The sequence below is a fragment of the Apodemus sylvaticus genome, chromosome 6 (assembly GCF_947179515.1).
Source record: "Apodemus sylvaticus chromosome 6, mApoSyl1.1, whole genome shotgun sequence".
NCBI classification, from domain to species: domain Eukaryota; kingdom Metazoa; phylum Chordata; class Mammalia; order Rodentia; family Muridae; genus Apodemus; species Apodemus sylvaticus.
The window spans coordinates 70774660-70792291 of NC_067477.1; the positions used below are offsets into that span (position 1 = coordinate 70774660).

Genomic DNA, 17632 nt, shown 5'->3' on the forward strand with positions numbered 1-17632 from the left:
AGCCTTATCCCACACTGCTGAACTATTTGCTAATGATATATTCAGGGAGAGAAGTCATCACTGTCCATCACCTAGTTGTGGCTTCACCAGACTCCAATGAATAGTCCCAATCCAGTGGTGACTTAGATGGCCTTGATTAAAATAAGTCACAAAATAAAACCAAAGGTCCTGAATCTTGGAAAGGGACTAATAGAGATGAGGAGATGATAGGGATAGAAAGATGCCCATATACTACAGCCTATGTGCCACCCAGGAGGCCCACAGTAACCGAAGACACAGAGCCCAGTTGACATGGGACCCACCCACCTGCTGAGGTCCACCTTCCTTCTGGTCTGCTTCTCTACCAGGGCCCAACACCTTCCTGAATCCTACATCCTATCTGCCTCCAAGGAGACCAGCTCCAGTCAGAGACGCTAAGGCCATTTAACACCAGAGATAACCAGATGGCTAGAGGCAAGCACAAGATGATAAGCAACAGAACTCAATCCAATCCAGCGCCACCAGAACCCAGTTCTCCCACCACAATGAGCCCCAGATACTCCAACATGCCTGAAAAGCAAGATAGTGACCTAAAATCCCATCTCATGAAGATGACAGAGGAACAGAAGAAATACAAGAGAAGACGGACAAACAGGTAGAAGCCCTTAGAGAGGAAATAAATAAATCAATAGCAGGTAAACTATCTAAACAGTTCCATAAGCCCTAAGGAAATAGAAATAGTCATCAACAACCTCCCAATTAAAATAAAATGTCCAGGGCCAGATGGTTTTAGTACAGAGTTCTACCAGACCTTCAAAGAAGACCTAATACCAACACTCCTCAAACTATTCTATAAAATAGAAACAGAAGGAACACTACCTAATTCATTCTATAAAGCCACAATTGCTCTGATACCTAAGTCATACAAAGACCCAAAAAAGAAAGAGACCTTCAAACCAATCTTGCTTATGAAAATCAATGCAAAAATACTCAATAAATTTCTCACAAACCAAATCCAAGGATACGTCAAAACCATAATTCACCACAGTCAAGTGGGCTTCATCCCAGGCATGCAGGAATGGTTCAATATATGAAAATCCATCAACATAATACACTATATAAACAAACTCAAGGAAAAAAAGCCACAAGATCATCTCATTTGATGCTTAAAAAATGCCTTCAACAAAATACCACACAGGTTCATGTTAGAAGTCTTGTAGACATCAGAAATTCAAGGCACATACGTAAACATAATAAATGCAATATATAGCAAACTAAGAGCCAACATCAAATTAAATGGAGTGAAACTAGAAGTAATCCCACTAAAATCAGGGACTAGACAAGGCTGTCCACTCTCTCCCTATCTAGTCAATATAGTACTTGAAGTGCTATCTAGAGCAATTAAACAACAAAAGGAGATTAAGGGGATACAAATTGGAAAGGAGGAAGTCTAGATATCACTATTGTGGATAATATGATAGTTACATAAGTGACCCCCAAAATTCTACCAGAATTCTACCAACTCCTAGAACTGATAAACAACTTCAGTAAAGTAGAAGGATATAAAATTAATTCAAGCAAATCAGTAACCTACAAGTGATAAACAGGCTGAGAAAGAAATTAGAGAAACAATACACATCACAATAGCCACAAATAGTGTAAAATATCTTAGTGTAATGCTTATCAAGGAAGTGAAAGTCTGTATAACAAGAACTTCTAACTCCTAAAAAAATAAAATAAAATAAAATAAAATAAATTGAAGAAGACCTCAGAAGATGCTAAGATCTCCCATGCTCATGGATTGGTAGGATTAACATAGTAGGAATGACCATTGTACCAAAAGAAATCTATAGATTCAGTGCAATACCCAACAAAATTCCAACACAATTCTTCAAAAACATGGAAAGAGCAATTCTCAACTTCATATGGAAAAACAAATAACCCAGGTTAAGGAAAACAATTCTCAACAATAAAAGAACTTCTGGAAGAATCACCATCCCTGACCTCAAATTGTACTACAAAGCAATAGTAACAAAAACTGAAAGGTATTGGTACAGAGACAGACAGACTGATTAATGGAATAGAATCAAAGACCCAGAAATATGCCCATACACCTATGGACACTTGATCTTTGACAAAGAAGCCAAAGACATACAGTGAAAAAAAGAAAGCATCTTCAATACATTGTGTTGGTCTAACTGGCAGACTGTATGTAGGAGAATGAATATAGATCCGTATTTTTTACCTTGTACAAAGCTCAAGTCCAAGTGGATCAAGGACCCCAACATAAAACCAGATATACTGAATCTAAGAGAAGAAGAAGTGAAAAGAAGCCTCTCACGCATTGGCACAGTGGGAAATTTCCTGAACAGAAACCCATTGCCTCAGGTTCTAAGATCAACACTAGATAAACAGGGTCTCAGGAAACTGAAAAGCTTCTGTAAGGCAAAAGACACCATCAATAAGACAAATTGGCAAGCTATATATTGGGAAAGTCTTTATTAACTCTACATATGACAGAGGGTTAATATCCAAAATATATAAAGAGCTCAAGAGGTTAACCTCCAAAAAGTCAAAGAACCCAATTAAAAATGGGGCGGAGCCGGGCGGTGGTGGCGCACGCCTGTAGTCCCAGCACTTGGGAGGCAGAGGCAGGCGGATTTCTGAGTTCGAGGTCAGCCTGGTCTACAGAGAGAGTTCCAGGACAGCCAGGGCTACACAGAGAAACCCTGTCTCGAAAAACAAAACAAAACAAAACAAAACAAACAAAAAATGGGGCTGAGAGCTAAACAAAGAAATCACAGCAGAAGAACCTTGAATGGCCAAGAAGCACTTAAAGAAGTGGACTTAAAGATGAAGTCCTTAGTCACCAGAGAAATGCAAATCAAAACGACCCTGAGGTTCTACACCACACCAGTCAAAATGGCTAAGATCAAAAACTCAGATGACAGCACATACTGGTGAGGTTGTGGAGAAAGAAGAACACTCATCCATTGCTGGTGAGATTGCAAATTGGTACAACCACTCTGAAAATCAATCTGGCAGCTCCTCAGAAAATTGGGAATAGTTCTACCTAAAGACGAAGCTATACCACTCTTAGGTATATACCCCAAAGACACCCCACTATACCACAAGGGCACATGCTCCACCATGTTCATAGCAGCCTTATTTGTAATAGCCAATAGTTAGAAACAACCCAGATGTCCCTCAACTGAAGAGTGAATACAGAAGATGCTAATTTACACAATGGAAAACTATTCAGCTATTAAGAATGAGTACATCACACATTTCACAGGCAAATGGATGGAACTAGAAAATATCATCCTGCATGGGGTAACCCAGACCCAAAAGGACATACATGGTATATGCTCGCTGATAAGTGGATATTAGTCAAAAAAAAAAAAAAAAAAAAAAAAAGGACAGAACACCCAGGATACAAGCCATAAACCATTAGCAGTATAACAAGCAGAAAGGCCCAGTGAGAATGCTTCAATCCCCCTTAGAAGTGGGAAGGAAATAATCACAGGAGGCAGAGGGAGAGAGGGATCCGGGTGGGAAAGAGGAGGGGGAAAGGGAACAGGATCAGTATGAAGGGGGTGGACAGGAGAGAAGCCCAGAGGGCCAAGAATGAATGGAAATAAGCAGCCTCGGGGAGTAGGAGGTGGGGGAACCCTCTAGAAAGTACCAGAGACCCGGGAGGTGAGAGACACTACGGACTCAATAGAGATGACCTTAGCCAAAATACCCAACATTGGGGAGAGGGAACTTGAAGAGTCCACCTTCAGCAGAAAGACAGAGCCTCAAGTGGAGGGACAGGGTTACAAACCACAGTCAAATTCTCTGACCCAGAAATGTTCCTGTCTAGAGAGAGAGAGACTGAAGGAAAGGTGGTCCAATGACCAGCCCAACTTGGGATCTATCTCATGGAGGAGTAACCAAGGCCTGACACTATTACTGAGGCTATAACATGCTTACAGACAGGAGCCTGGCATGGCTGTCCTCTGAGAAGCCCTACCAGCAGCTGACTGAGACAGAAGCAGATACTTACACCCAACCACTGGATTGAAGTCAGGAACCCCTATGGTTGATTTAGAGGAAGGATTGGATAACCTGAAGGGGAGAGAGACCCCAGAAGAAAACCAGCAGTCTCAACTTACCCAGACCCCAGCAAGCTCCCAGAGACTGAGCCACCCACCAGGAGCATGCACAGGTTGGTCTGAATCCCCTGGCACAAATAAAGCAAAGGGCTACCTAGTCAGGTGGGAGAAGAGCCTAATCCTGAGACTTGAGGCCCCAGGGAAGAGAGAGGTCTGGTGAAGAAGGAGCACCCTCTCAGAGGCAAGGGGAGGAGGAATGGAATGAGGAACTAGGGGGAAATGACACGGGGCAATGACCGGAATGTAAATAAATAAAAAAAAAAAGAGAAGACAAGACAAGAGAGGATTAACTGTGTCACAGACCACCCCAGCCAGGTATGGGGGTCCCTGGGATGTGGGCTGTGCTGCAGGTGGGTAAGGATTCAGCTGTGACAAACAGAAACAAACACAGAGGCAGTGTGAATCTGAGTGTATTTTGCAGCTCTTGAGCAAAGGTATTTATGTATAGAGAAACCAGTGTTACGACTCTGAAAAGCTGTGTTCAGTGAAGCAGTACGATAGAAGGGACATTGCAATAATCATTTGGTACAGCAAAATACAAAATACAGAATCATCCAAGTATTAGAACTTCAAAAAGGGTGTTTCCAGTAAAACAGCCAGGTAGAACAGACATTATTATGATCATCTGGTACATCAAAATATAAAAATCATCCAAGGCTAGTAGCAAATTCCCAGGAATAAACTAATGAATTTTTATGATCAGTTACTGTTTAACTTCTAGCTCCTGTTTTTCTGTAAATCTTCAAAGCATAAATTTAGACTGTTTTAATTCTTTTTATTTAAGGCTTTCTTAAACAATATACCAAAATCTACTTCCGATGGCACATGTGCAGCCATAGACGATTGTTGGGAAAGTTTATATTTATCAATTCTATCTCATAGATGATTTATAAAGTGAAGCGCTGGCTTTCCCAGAGATGAGGTCATGATTAGTGACTCCATCTCAGGGGCTGGTTTTGTAGCCATAATACTCACTTTAGATCTTAGCCTAGGCTATCAGGAACATCTCGTATATAAGAAAGGAATAGAAAACATAAGACAGATAAGTTGCCAAGAGAACTATGCCTCAATAATTTTTCTCCAGCAAAGAGTTCCACAACTGGTTCCAGGAGGACTGCCCCTGTCGAGGTCAATCGTCTCAGTCTGTGGAACTTGTCACACAGATCCTACTGGAGATGGTGTGGCATAATTGGAATTAATTATATCTTCAGCATGTATGTAACCGTCAAAGAATGGAATTAATAACAAAAGAAAGACTGGAGGCTGGGAATATGGCTCCACGGTAGAGCACTGTCTTTTCATGCTAAGGATCCTGGGTTTCGGTACACTCTGCATTCTTGCATTTCCTTGAACTAATGTTTAGGCCATCACATCCTAAGATGGATATCTTCAAGCACTGTAAACTTGTCTGCCTTCTCATTCTAAACAATCTGACATTCAGCTCCTACTAAAGCTATATTACACATATCTGAATCCAGAAGCAAGAACAGATACCATTCCTCACCCAGCAAAAAACCACTTTAAGGGTTTGTTTTTTGGAGAGTTGGTTAGATGGTGTTTTGCTGGGGCAAACACATGAAGGAACATTTCCTTAAAGTGGACACAGGTGTGAAAGGCTAAGGCCGACTCATGAAGGAACATTTAGCTGAAGCAAACACAGGAGAGAGGATGTTCTGTCAAAGCAAACACATGAAAGGACTCGTGATGAGGAATTCTTTACTATAGACACGCATTGATCGGTCCACCTTACATTGTGTAGTTGAGCTCCATTTGTCAGGACTCCAAAGAAGAAAATGTACCAAAAAACTTCTGGTGCTGTGCTGCAGTTTCTTCCTGCTTCCACTGGCTGACTGGCAGAGTGATGTCAGCTGAGACAGACACGTGCTGAGGCTAGACCAGTGGAGGACACGTGATGTTCGGGGAGGACAGACCTCAAAGGGCAGCGATGGAGGCTGAGCCCGGCTTGCTTGCACAGCTAAATGCTCATTGGTCTCGTGTCTTTGCTGATTTTCACTTGGTTGAGAGAGGCACAGCTGAGAACTTCTGGCTCCCCTCCGGGTCCCTCCTGCTGACTTGTGCCAAGGCTGAGGCCTGGCAGTCTCTGCTACGTCATGCCACCACTGCTGCTACCAGACTCGGCCGAACTGAGTGATGGTGTAGCCGTGAAGTGTTTGCAAGAGGATCGAGCTGCCGCTGTTGACTCCTGTGAACTGAACTGCTGAGTTCCTGACAATGGAAGGTGCTCCAAAGAATCATTTCTAAACAGGTCCACTTTCCCCATAGCCTTTCTTTCCCACTACCTCTGGTGGGTGGTGGGCTACAAGGGAGGTTAAAAAAAAACAATTAAAATTACATACCACAAGCCAAGACAAAGGATTGTATGCTGAAAAAAATGACTTCATCTTGATCCTAACATGGGAGCACAACCAAGAGTTCCAGCTTCCTCTCTTCAACCTGACACCTTCCCACATTTAACATGTGCAGTAGATAAAAACAAAACACATCTCCTATGTAGATATATTCAAAGAGGACTATTCTATGTTTAGATACAACTTTAACGCCCAAAGATAGATATAAATATAATTACATGTACATAAGTAAATAGATAAATTGAGAGAGGAGAGGGTGGCATTGCCACTCTAGTTGGTGGTGTGAACCCAGGAGAGTGGGGTCTGTAATTAAGGCAGACTACAGTCTCACGCAATTGCCAACTATATTCAGAGCATCAGACAATTTATACTCTGAGGGTTAAGAAGAATCATGTAAGTAAAATGTTCAGTCACAAGGACAAGGCACACGTGTCGAAAACATGTTTTTCCATAAACACATATAAAAAACAACAGCTGAAAAAAACTTGGTCCTATCCACTAGGCCCAGAAGGAACATGGAAACACATTCTGAGAACAATTGGGTTTTGAAGAAACTGAGTCATGAGACTCTTGTATTTTCTTGAAATGATCTCACAAGCACACAGAATTCCCCTCACATGTTAGAACTATGTTCTAACAGGAGGTGAAGGAAGAGAAGGGAATGAGAGGGGAAGGATGGGGAGACGAGGGGAAGGGAGGAGAGGAGGAGAGGAAGCCAGGGAAGTGAAGAGGGGAAGGGGAGGGGGAGGGGAGGAGAGGAGAGGAGAGGAGAGGAGAGGAGAGGAGAGGAGAGGAGAGGAGAGGAGAAAGGACAGACAACTAGCAAAAACTGGTCTAGCATTTTGCTTAGCATGTGCAACATCCTGGCTTCAGTCTCCAGCATCACCAAAAAAAGCAACACAATTTTATATACACTGAAGTTAAATGCACATCAAATGTTGCAAAGAAGAAACAGAATGGTAGCACATAATCTCAGCAACTAAATGGAAGCAGGAAGATCAAGCATTCTGGGCCAGTATCAGCTACAGAGTGAACGGAAGATCAGCCTGGTTACATGAGACCCTATGTCAAAAAAAATCCACCAGAAATAATATATTTTATAAAATTATAAAGGGGAAAAAAACACTAGTAGGGCATGGTGGTGCATGCCTATAATCCCAGTAACTGAGAGTTGGAGGTAAGGAGGACCAAGAGTTCAAGGTTATCCTATTTACATACAAAGTTCAAGACCAGACTGCACTACTTGACAAAAGAAAGAAAAAAAGAAAGGAAGGAAGGAAGGAAGAAAGGAAGGAAGGAAGGAAGGAAGAAACAAACAAAGAAACAAAGAAAGAAAGAAACAAAACACCAAAATGCCACCAGTGTATTTGGTTACTGAAATTGTAATTTATTTTCCTTCTTTTCTCCAAGTTACAATTCTAATTGTGTCTTTCACCTTAATAAATTATGTAAGACACATTAAAGCAATAGTGCTAGTATATACCTTTCTTTAAAATAGCACTCAGATTTATACAATTTTCTATAAAATTGCATCATCCTAATAGATTTCTCATTGTTTCACACAGCACTAGGATCAGAATGGTTTGTAATAAATGTGTGTTGGTAGATTATTTGAATTACTATTAAATTAGTATCGCCAGTGTCAAGGTTCCCCTGAAGAACAGAATTGGAGAGATATATAAACAAATGAGTAGGTGCATAGGCAGAAGGGAACCGGTTTCCAGGGTTAGAGAGGCAGGAGAGCTGAGAATCTGCAGAGGTGATGGCACAGTTCGAGTTTTAAGGCCAGCACGCTTGGTTCGAAGGCCACAAGCTTGAGACCTGGGAGGGAGGGGGTGCGTCCCATAGTGCACATCCGTGGAACTTCTCCGTGCACCTTTATGTGAGTTCCAGGGTTCAAGCTCAGAATGCCAGGCTTTCAACAAGGAGCTTTACCATCTGAGCCATTTTTCTAACCCAGCCCAACTCCTTAAGAAAACACTCATGTCCAATTCATCTAGCACCTCCTGAGTTCCTCGAGGTAAGTAGATTTTCAACATTTTTCTGTTGAGAAATACATTTTATGTTTTCCTTACAACTAAAGGAGTCAGTACTTTCTTGAATAAAAAGTAGTTCAGGGAACTTTTGAACAATGTTGGGCTACTGGAGACTTTGAGAGTCCCAGAGATGCTCTTGTGTTCTTGAGAATGAGACTTTAGGAGGCAGCAGTGGGATGTTATCATTCAAAGTGATGGTCTCAGTGTCAAATTGACAAAGGGGTGGTAAATTGTGTTGTTGTGATGGTTAGTCCTGATTGTCAACTCCATGAGGTGGAAAGTTGCCGTGAAAACAGACCTCTTGGCAGGACATTGAGGTAGCTTCTAGATTGAGCTTGTGGAGAGAGGAAGACTCACCCTGAATGTGGATGGCTTTGTCGGAGAAGTGGGTTCCTGAACTGAGTGAAAAGGAAAACAGGAACTGCGCATCATCAGTATTGTTCTCTGCTTCCTGACGGTGGATGCAGTGCGACCAAACACTTTCCACTCCCGCCACCATGATGTCCCTGTGGTGATGGTCAATGTTAGGATTCTGTCTAAGCTCCACCCCACAATTACCTGGCAACAGCCACGTATGCCCGGCCCCACAGTTGTCTGGCAATAGCCAGGTAGGCCTGGCCCACTATAAAAGGGACTGCTTGCCCCTCCTCTCTCTCTTACCTCTTGGCACTCTCACTTCTCTCCTCTCTGCCCCTCTTGGGCTCTCCTCCCCCCCCCCACGTGGTCATGGCCAGCCTCCACTTCTACTCTTATTCTCTCTCTCTCTCTCTCTCTCTCTCTCTCTCTCTCTCTCTCTCTCTCTGCCTTTCTCTGCCTCCACTACCCCATTAACTCCCATCCTGCCCTGAATAAACTCTACTCCATACCATGTCTGTGTGTGTCTGGTCCCTCAGGGGGAAGGGATGCCTGGGCATGGGCCCCCTGGGGTGTCCCCTTCCCCACACAGCCATATACCACAGTCTCTAAACCTCTTTCTCTTTTTATGAACCCAATAGTCAAACCCTTGAATTGTAAACCACAATAAACCTGTTTTGAAAAAGTTCCAAAAACATTTTCTAATTAAAAAAAAAAGATAAAAGTATAAGTGAGGCCTCAGAGTAGTGGTGCATGCTTTCAATCGCAGGTGGTCAGATCGCTCTAAGTTCAATGCCACCCTGGTCTGCAAAGCAAGTTCCAGAACAGCCAGAACTGTTACAAAGAGAAACTCTATCTCTAAAAACAACACAAACAAACGAGAACAAAAAAACAAGATTTCAGGTAATTATATATTCATAAATGCATATATTGATATGAATTATTTAAGATTAAAGAAACTTGCAAATAGATCCCCATCACTTTTAACTGATATATTTATGACTTAAGTATTAATCATCAAATACACTTACTGTGAAGTGCAGGAAATTGTTTTGATTGTATTCATTTTCAACTACCCGACAGTGTCCCCACCTCTGAAATCTGGAGCATTTGATTCTTTCCTCATTCACCCAATTACACAGGTTAAATTTTTGTACTTGTTCTTTAGTCAAATGGTATCCCCTTTCCAAGTTACCAATGCAAAAATTCCCCTATCCCATCTCCCCTCCCCCTGCTCACCCCTCTCCTCCAATTTCCTGACTTGCATTCCCCTATTCTGGGGACAGCACCAATGGTCTCTCCTCTCATTGATGTCTGAAATGGTCATCTTCTGCTACATATGTAGTTGGAGCCATGGGTCCCTCCATGTGTACTCTTTGGTTAGTGGTTTAGCCCCTTGGAGTCCTCAGGGTGCTGCTTTGTACATATTATTGTTCCCCCTGCAGAGCTGCAAACCTCTTCAGCTCCTTGGGGCTTCTCTAGCTGCTCCAGTGGGAACCCTATGCAAATTCTACTGGTTGGCTGTGAGCCATGAGTATTTTGATCCACTTTCCAATAAGGATCAAAGTATCCACACTTTAGTCTTCCTTCTTCTTGAGTTTCATGTGGACTGTGAGTTGTATCTTGGGTATTCCCAGATTTTGGGCTAATTAATATCCACTTATCAGCGAGTACATACCGTGTGTGTTCTTTTGTGATTGGGTTACCTCACTCAGGATGATATTTCCTAGTTCCACTCATTTGCCTAAGAATTTCATGAATTTATTGTTTTTAATAGCTAAGTAGTACTCCATTGTGTAAATGTACCACATTTTCTGTATCCATTCCTCTATTGAGGGGCATCTGGGTTCTTTCCAGCTTCTGTCTACTATAAATAAGGCTGCTATGAACATAGTGGAGCACGTGTCCTTATTACATATTGTAGCATCTTTTGGGTATATGCCCAGAAGTGGTATAGCTGTATCCTCAGGTAGGGCAATGTCCAATTTTCTGAGGAACCACCAAACTTATTTCCACAGTGATTATACCAGCTTGCAATCCCACCTGCAATGGAGGAGTGTTCCTCTTTCTCCACATCCTTTCCAGAATTTTCTGTCCCCTGAGTTTTTTATCTTAGCCATTCTGGCTGGTGTAAGGTGGAATCTCAGGGTTGTTTTGATTTGCATTTCCCTGATGATTAAGGATGTTGAACATTTCTTTAGGTGTTTCTCAGCCATCCAGTATTCCTCAATTGAGAATTCTTTGTTTAGATCTGTACCCCATCTTTAATAGGGTTATTTGGTTCTCTGGAGTCTAACTTCTTGAGTTCTTTGTATATATTGTATATTAACCCTCTATCAAATGTACGATTGATAAAAATCTTTTCCATGGATACAGAAAATGTGGTACATTTACATAATGGAGTACTACTCAGCTAGTACTACTCTGATTGATAAAAATCTGTTTGTTGCCGTTTTGTCCTATTGACAGTGTCCTTTGTCTTACAGAAGCGTTACAATTTTATGAGGCCCCATTTGTCAATTCTTGATCTTAGAGCATCTATTGGTGTTCTATTCAGGTAATTTTCCCCTGTGCCCATGTGCCCCAGGTTCTTCCCTGCTTTCTCTTCTATTAGATCCAGTGTATCTGCTTTTATGTGAAGGTCCTTGATCCACTTCAACTTGAGCTTTGTACAAGGAGATAAGAATGGATCAATTTGCATCCTTCTACATGCTGACTGCCAGTTAACCCAGCACCATTTGTTGAAAATGCTGTCTTTTTCCACTGGATGGTTTTAGCTCCTTTGTCAAATATCAAGTGATCATAGGTGTGTGGGTTTATTTCTGGGACTTCAATTCTATTCCGTTGATCCACTTGCCTGTCTCTGTACCAATACCATACAGTTTTTATCACTGTTGCTCTGTAGTAGAGCTTGAGGTCAGGTATACTGATTCCACCAGAACTTCTTTTATTGTTGAGAATAGTTTTCACTATCCTGGGCTTTTTGTTATTCCAGAAAAATTTGGAAATTGCTCTTTCTAACTCTATAAAGAATTGAATTGGAATTCCACCAGAGAACTCCTAAACCTGATAAACAACTTCAGCAAAGTGGCTGGACAGAAAATTAACTCAAACAAATCAATAGCATTTCTATTCTCAAAGGATAAAGAGGTTGAGAAAAAAATAGAGAAATGACACCCTTCATAATAGTCACAAATAATATAAACTACCTTGGTGTGACTCTAATCAAGCAAGTGAAAGATCTGTATGACAAGAACTTCAAGACTCTGAAGAAAGAAATTGAAGAAGTCCTCAGAAGATTGAAAGATCCCCCATGATCATGAATTGGCAGGGTTAATATAGTAAAAATGACCATCTTGCCTACAGCAATCTACAGATTCAATGCAATCCCCATCAAAATTCCAACTCAATTGTTTATAGAATTAGAAAGAGCAATTTCCAAATTTATCTGGAAAAGCAAAAACCCCAGGATAGTGAAAACTATTTCCAACAATAAAAGAACTTCTGGGTCAGGACATTTTATTACTTGCATTTAAATCACCTGTTGTATTTATGAAACTTTGGCAAAGCTTTTCTTGTTTCTCCCCCTAGTGGTCAGTGACTTTCATTAAAATGGAAAAAGTGTGTACAGTGATATTAATGTATGTGGCATGTGAGGATAAACATTTAATTTCATCGTAAATAAAGTGTGAACCACATCTGAAGTTATGTCTAACAATATGGAAAGTGATTTATTTGGGACAATTACTTTAGATGCCATTCATACTCTCTAGATTAATTCTCTCTTTTTTATATTAGTAATTGTTTAAATATACAGTACATCATTAATTCCTTGCTCAGAAAAATACTGCTTTAGGGGCTTGAGAGATAGCTTAGCAGTTTAGAGCAAACAATTTTTCCATTGCAGAGGACACAGGTTTCATTCCTAGCAGCCACGTAGTGACTCACAACCATCCATAACATTAATTCCATGAGATCTGACGTCTTCTTTTGACCTCCAAGGGCACCAGGAAAACATGTGGTATACATACACACATTGGAGGCAAAATATTCATACACATAAAATAGGATACATACATGTAAAAAAGGTAATGTTGCTTTAATGCCTACATGACAAATAGGAAATGAAAATTTTCCTTAATTAGATCATTCTTAATTCTCCCTCCACCTTCCACTTAATTTAATCAGTGTTGACTGTTGGCTCTTATATAATATTCCCCTTTATATAATCCTAAGTGAGATAACCCAATCACAAAAGAACACACATAGTATGCACTCACTGATAAGTGTATATTAGCCCAGAAGCTCAGAATACCCAAAATATAATTCACAGATCAAGTGAAGCTCAAGAAGAAGGAAGACCAAAGTATGGATACTTTGATCCTTCTTAGAAGGGGAAACAAAATACCCATGGGAGGAGATACAATGACAAAGTGTGGAGCAGAGACTGAAGGAAACACCATCCAGAGACTGCCCCACCTGGGGGTCCATCCCATATACTGTCACTAAACTCAAACACTGTCATGGATGCCAACAAGTGATTGCTGACAAGAGGCCTGACATAGCTGTCTCCTGAGAGGCTGTGCCAGTGCCTGACAAATACAGATGCAGATGCTCTCAGCCAACCATTGAACTGAGCACAAGGTCCCCAATGGAAGATCTAGAGAAAGGACTGAAGGAGCTGAAAGAGCTTGAAACCCCATAGAAGGAACAACAATATGAACCAAACATTACCCCAGAGCTCCCAAGGATTAAACCACCAACCAAAGAGTACACATGAAGGGACCCATGGCTCCAGCCACATAAGTAGCAGAGGATGGCTTTGTTGGACATCAAAAGGAGAAGAGGCCCTTGGTCCTGAGAAGACTCAGTGCCCCAGTGTAGGGGAATGCCACCGCAGGGAAGCAGGAGTGAGGTGGGGTGGTGAGCAAGGGGAGGGGCATGGCATAGGGTGTTTTGGAGAAGAAACCAAGAAATGGGATAGCATTTGAAATGTAAATAAAGAAAATATCTAATTAAAAAAAGAAAAAAACTTCAGATTTTATTGGTCATCCAACTTGTCATCCAAATCTTACTAAAAGTTATGAAAAACTGTTTAAATTTTTAGAAGCCACATTTAAAACTCTATGATGGCTCATCAAATAGTGAGATGGTCAAACATGAAAAGCTACAGAGGGAGCTCTGTGTAAATGAAAATTCTGGCTGCATCCGTGGAATGGTGACCAAGTGCTTCTGAACAGAAGATGGTTTTAAGTTTTGTTAAACCTTGTAACTAAAGACTCATCTCAAAAGACTTATCCATGAAACTCAGGGAATAAGTTGTCATGCTTTGCCATGATCAAAAAACAGTACTTTCGTTTAAGGATTAGAAAGGCCATCTTGTTAAAGACAGAGTGAGGGTCCTGGTTTGCTTTCTATTGCAATGAAAAAACACCATGATGGAAAGCTACGTGGGAAGATAAAGAGTTCTTTCATCTTACAAGTCCAAAGTCACACTCCATTGCTGAGGGAGCTCAGGGCAAGAACCTGGAGACGGGAACTGAAGCAGAAACCAACTTGTTCTGATGACTTGCTTAGCCTGCTTTCTTATATCATCAGCACCATGGACCCAGAGATGGCACACGCCCACACCCTGCTATGAGCTGGACCCACCCACATAAATCATTAATCAAGAAAATACCCTGTGCTCGCTTCGGCAGCACATATACTAAAATTGGAACAATACAGAGAAGATTAGCATGGCCCCTGCGCAAGGATGACACGCAAATTCGTGAAGCGTTCCATATTTTTATTAGGGAAATGCAAATCAAAACAACCCTAAGATTTCATCTTACACCAGTCAGAATGGCTAAGATTAAAAATTCAGGAGACAGCAGGTGTTGGAGAGGGTGTGGAGAAAGAGGAACACTCCTCCACTGCTGGTGGGGTTGCAAATTGGTACAACCACTCTGGAAATCAGTCTGGCGGTTCCTCCGAAAACTGGGCACCTTACTTCCAGAAGATCCTGCTATACCACTCCTGGGCATATACCCAGAAGACTCCCCACCATGTAATAAGGATACATGTTCTACTATGTTCATAGCAGCCCTATTTGTAATTGCCAGATGCTGGAAAGAACCCAGGTATCCCTCAACAGAAGAGTGGATGCAAAAAATGTGGTATATCTACACAATGGAGTACTATTCAGCCATTAGAAACAATGAATTCATGAAATTCTTAGGCAAATGGATGGAGCTAGAGAATATCATACTAAGTGAGGTAACCCAGACTCAAAAGGTGAATCATGGTATGCACTCACTAATAAGTGGATATTAACCCAGAAAACTGGAATACCCAAAACATAATCCACACTTCAAATGAGGTACAAGAAGAAAGGAGGAGTGGCCCCTGGTTCTGGAAAGACTCAGTGAAACAGTATTCAGCAAAACCAGAACGGGGAAGTGGGAAGGGGTGGGTGGGAGGACAGGGGAAGAGAAGGGGGTTTGCGGGACTTTCGGGGAGTGGGGGGGCTAGAAAAGGGGAAATCATTTGAAATGTAAATAAATTATATCGAATAAAAAAAAAAGAAAATACCCTACAGGCAATCTTATAGAAGTGTTCTCTCAATTGTTATTCACTTTCTCAGATAATTGTAGCTTGTGTCAAGTCAACACACACACACACACACACAAACAGGACAGTTGCCATCCAACTTGTCATCCAAATTAATTAGGCCCCTTCTGAGAACAAAGAGGACACTATTAATAGCACGAGATGAGGGGCATAAGCTTGAGCTCTCCTGGGCAATTTGTAATGTAATCACTTTAATAATCTCCGATCATTAAGATAATAATTTGTGTACTTCATTAAGAAATAAGGCAAATTAAGGTAGCTCCTTTATCGAGGAGGTTATGGCAAATCACATAGGCACATTTACTTAAGGCAGGTTGAGGCTTGTTTAGGGACCACAGAAGTAATGAAGACCTATGCCTTCAGATTCTTTCTGTAGGGTGACAAAATTATTTCTGTTTCCCTGGAGCCTTCCAAGTTTTAAAACTGAAATTCAGATATTTAAGAAGCATCAGCCTCAGGAAAACTAGTCACCCTTGACACATAGGTAATGTTGAGGTGGGGGGGGGGGGGCACTCACAGTAAGCCCTCATCTTTCACCAAAACTGACCCTGCTCTTCAAGACTCTCTGCCAGCCCAGCCCGTCTGCCCCAGATGGCTCAAGGCACTGCCTTCATCCCAAGCATTGTAGTGACTGTGAACTTGTTGCTACAGAACATTCTGCTTCCTACACTTTCTCTGTTCCCCATCTGTCAGTCACACCCTTTCCTCTCACAAAGAGTTCATGAAGTCCACAGCTCTTTGGCCTAGGTTTTGTGTTGGCATGGAAAGACCTCCCTTTATTATCTATATCAGACTTTTACAGATTTCATTTTTAGTTTGAGGTTTCCTCTCTCTGGTGGTTTGAATGTGCTTGCTTGGCCCTTGGAAAGTGGCACTATTAGGAGGTGTGGTCTTATTGGAGTGAGTGCATCACTGTGTAGGGAGGCTTTGCTGTCCTATGTTCCCGCTCCATCCAGTGAAGAAAAGACCCTCCTCCTGGCTGCCTGCAGAGGACAGTCTCCTCCTGGCTGCCTTTGGATCAAGATTTAGAACTCTTGGTTCCTCCAACAGCACCATGTCTGCCAGCACACTGCCATGCTTCCCACCATGATAACAATGGACTGAACCTCTAAAACTGTAAACATCCCCAATTAAATGTTTTCCTTTACAAGAGTTGCCTTGGTCATAGTGTTTCTTCACAGCAATGAAACCCTAACTAAGATACTCTCTTACTAAATAAACATTTAGGAAGATTTTTTTTTTAAAAAAGTGACTTCATCTTCGAAAGAGGGTAATTGTTACTAGGTAATTTCTATGGGCACTTTACAATATTTAGGTCAAACTGACTGTGGAAAGTTGTTGCTACAGTGTAGTGACAATTTTGGAATTTTGGTTTCTTAAAAACACAGAAATATTTTAAGAATATGTTATCATTTTAATCCCAGAGTAATGTAGGGTATGGGGCTGCTTCAGATTTTCTATAGCAGCTGACTACAAGGACAAGTGTCCTTGGTTGCTTGGTCAGCAGCTTGGCTTGGCGGAAACCGTGTCTGGGAGTGCAGGGAGGCCCCTGCATGAGATTAGACACAGCTTTTGAGAGGAAGACCTGCTCCGTTGCTCCAACACTGCGGATGGGTCCAGATGAGAAGAGGTAGTCCATGGTTTTAAAGCATTTATGGTTGGCAGAGAGTTGGCAGTGAAAAGTAGGGCTGACCATGGTCATGTGGAAAGAGTCGATAGGGAAAAGAGCCCAAGAGGGCAAGAGAGAAGCAAGTGGGAAGCAGGAGTAAGAGAGTAAGAGAGAGAAGAGGGGAGCAAGAAGTCCCTTTTATAGAGGGCCAGGCTACCTGACTGTTGCCAGGTAACCGTGGGGTGGAGCACAGCTGGCTGTTGCCAGGTAACTGTGGGGTGGGATACAGACAAAATACCAGGAGCTTGAGGCATTGCCCTACGTGACTGATGGCCAAAGAATTATGGAGCTGGGGCCTCATGTCAGGAGCCTAGTGTCTGGGAGCATGGCAAATGACCAATCCCTTCTAGAATTATCTGGTGTGTCTCCAAGGTTTAAACCTAGCTCTAGCAGAAAACAGGCTGCCTTTCACAATCCAACAACTTGAAAAACAAGAAGAAATTAGATATCCTGACT

At 41.8% G+C, this 17632-nt stretch overlaps 1 non-coding gene across 1 annotated transcript; it reads left to right on the plus strand.

Moving 5' to 3' along the window:
- Nucleotides 1-14578: 14578 nt before the first annotated feature.
- Nucleotides 14579-14685, plus strand: LOC127688281 (U6 spliceosomal RNA). Its single transcript, XR_007978665.1, has one exon. It is a non-coding gene; the product is annotated as a U6 spliceosomal RNA (small nuclear RNA).
- The last annotated feature ends 2947 nt before the right edge of the window (nt 14686-17632 follow it).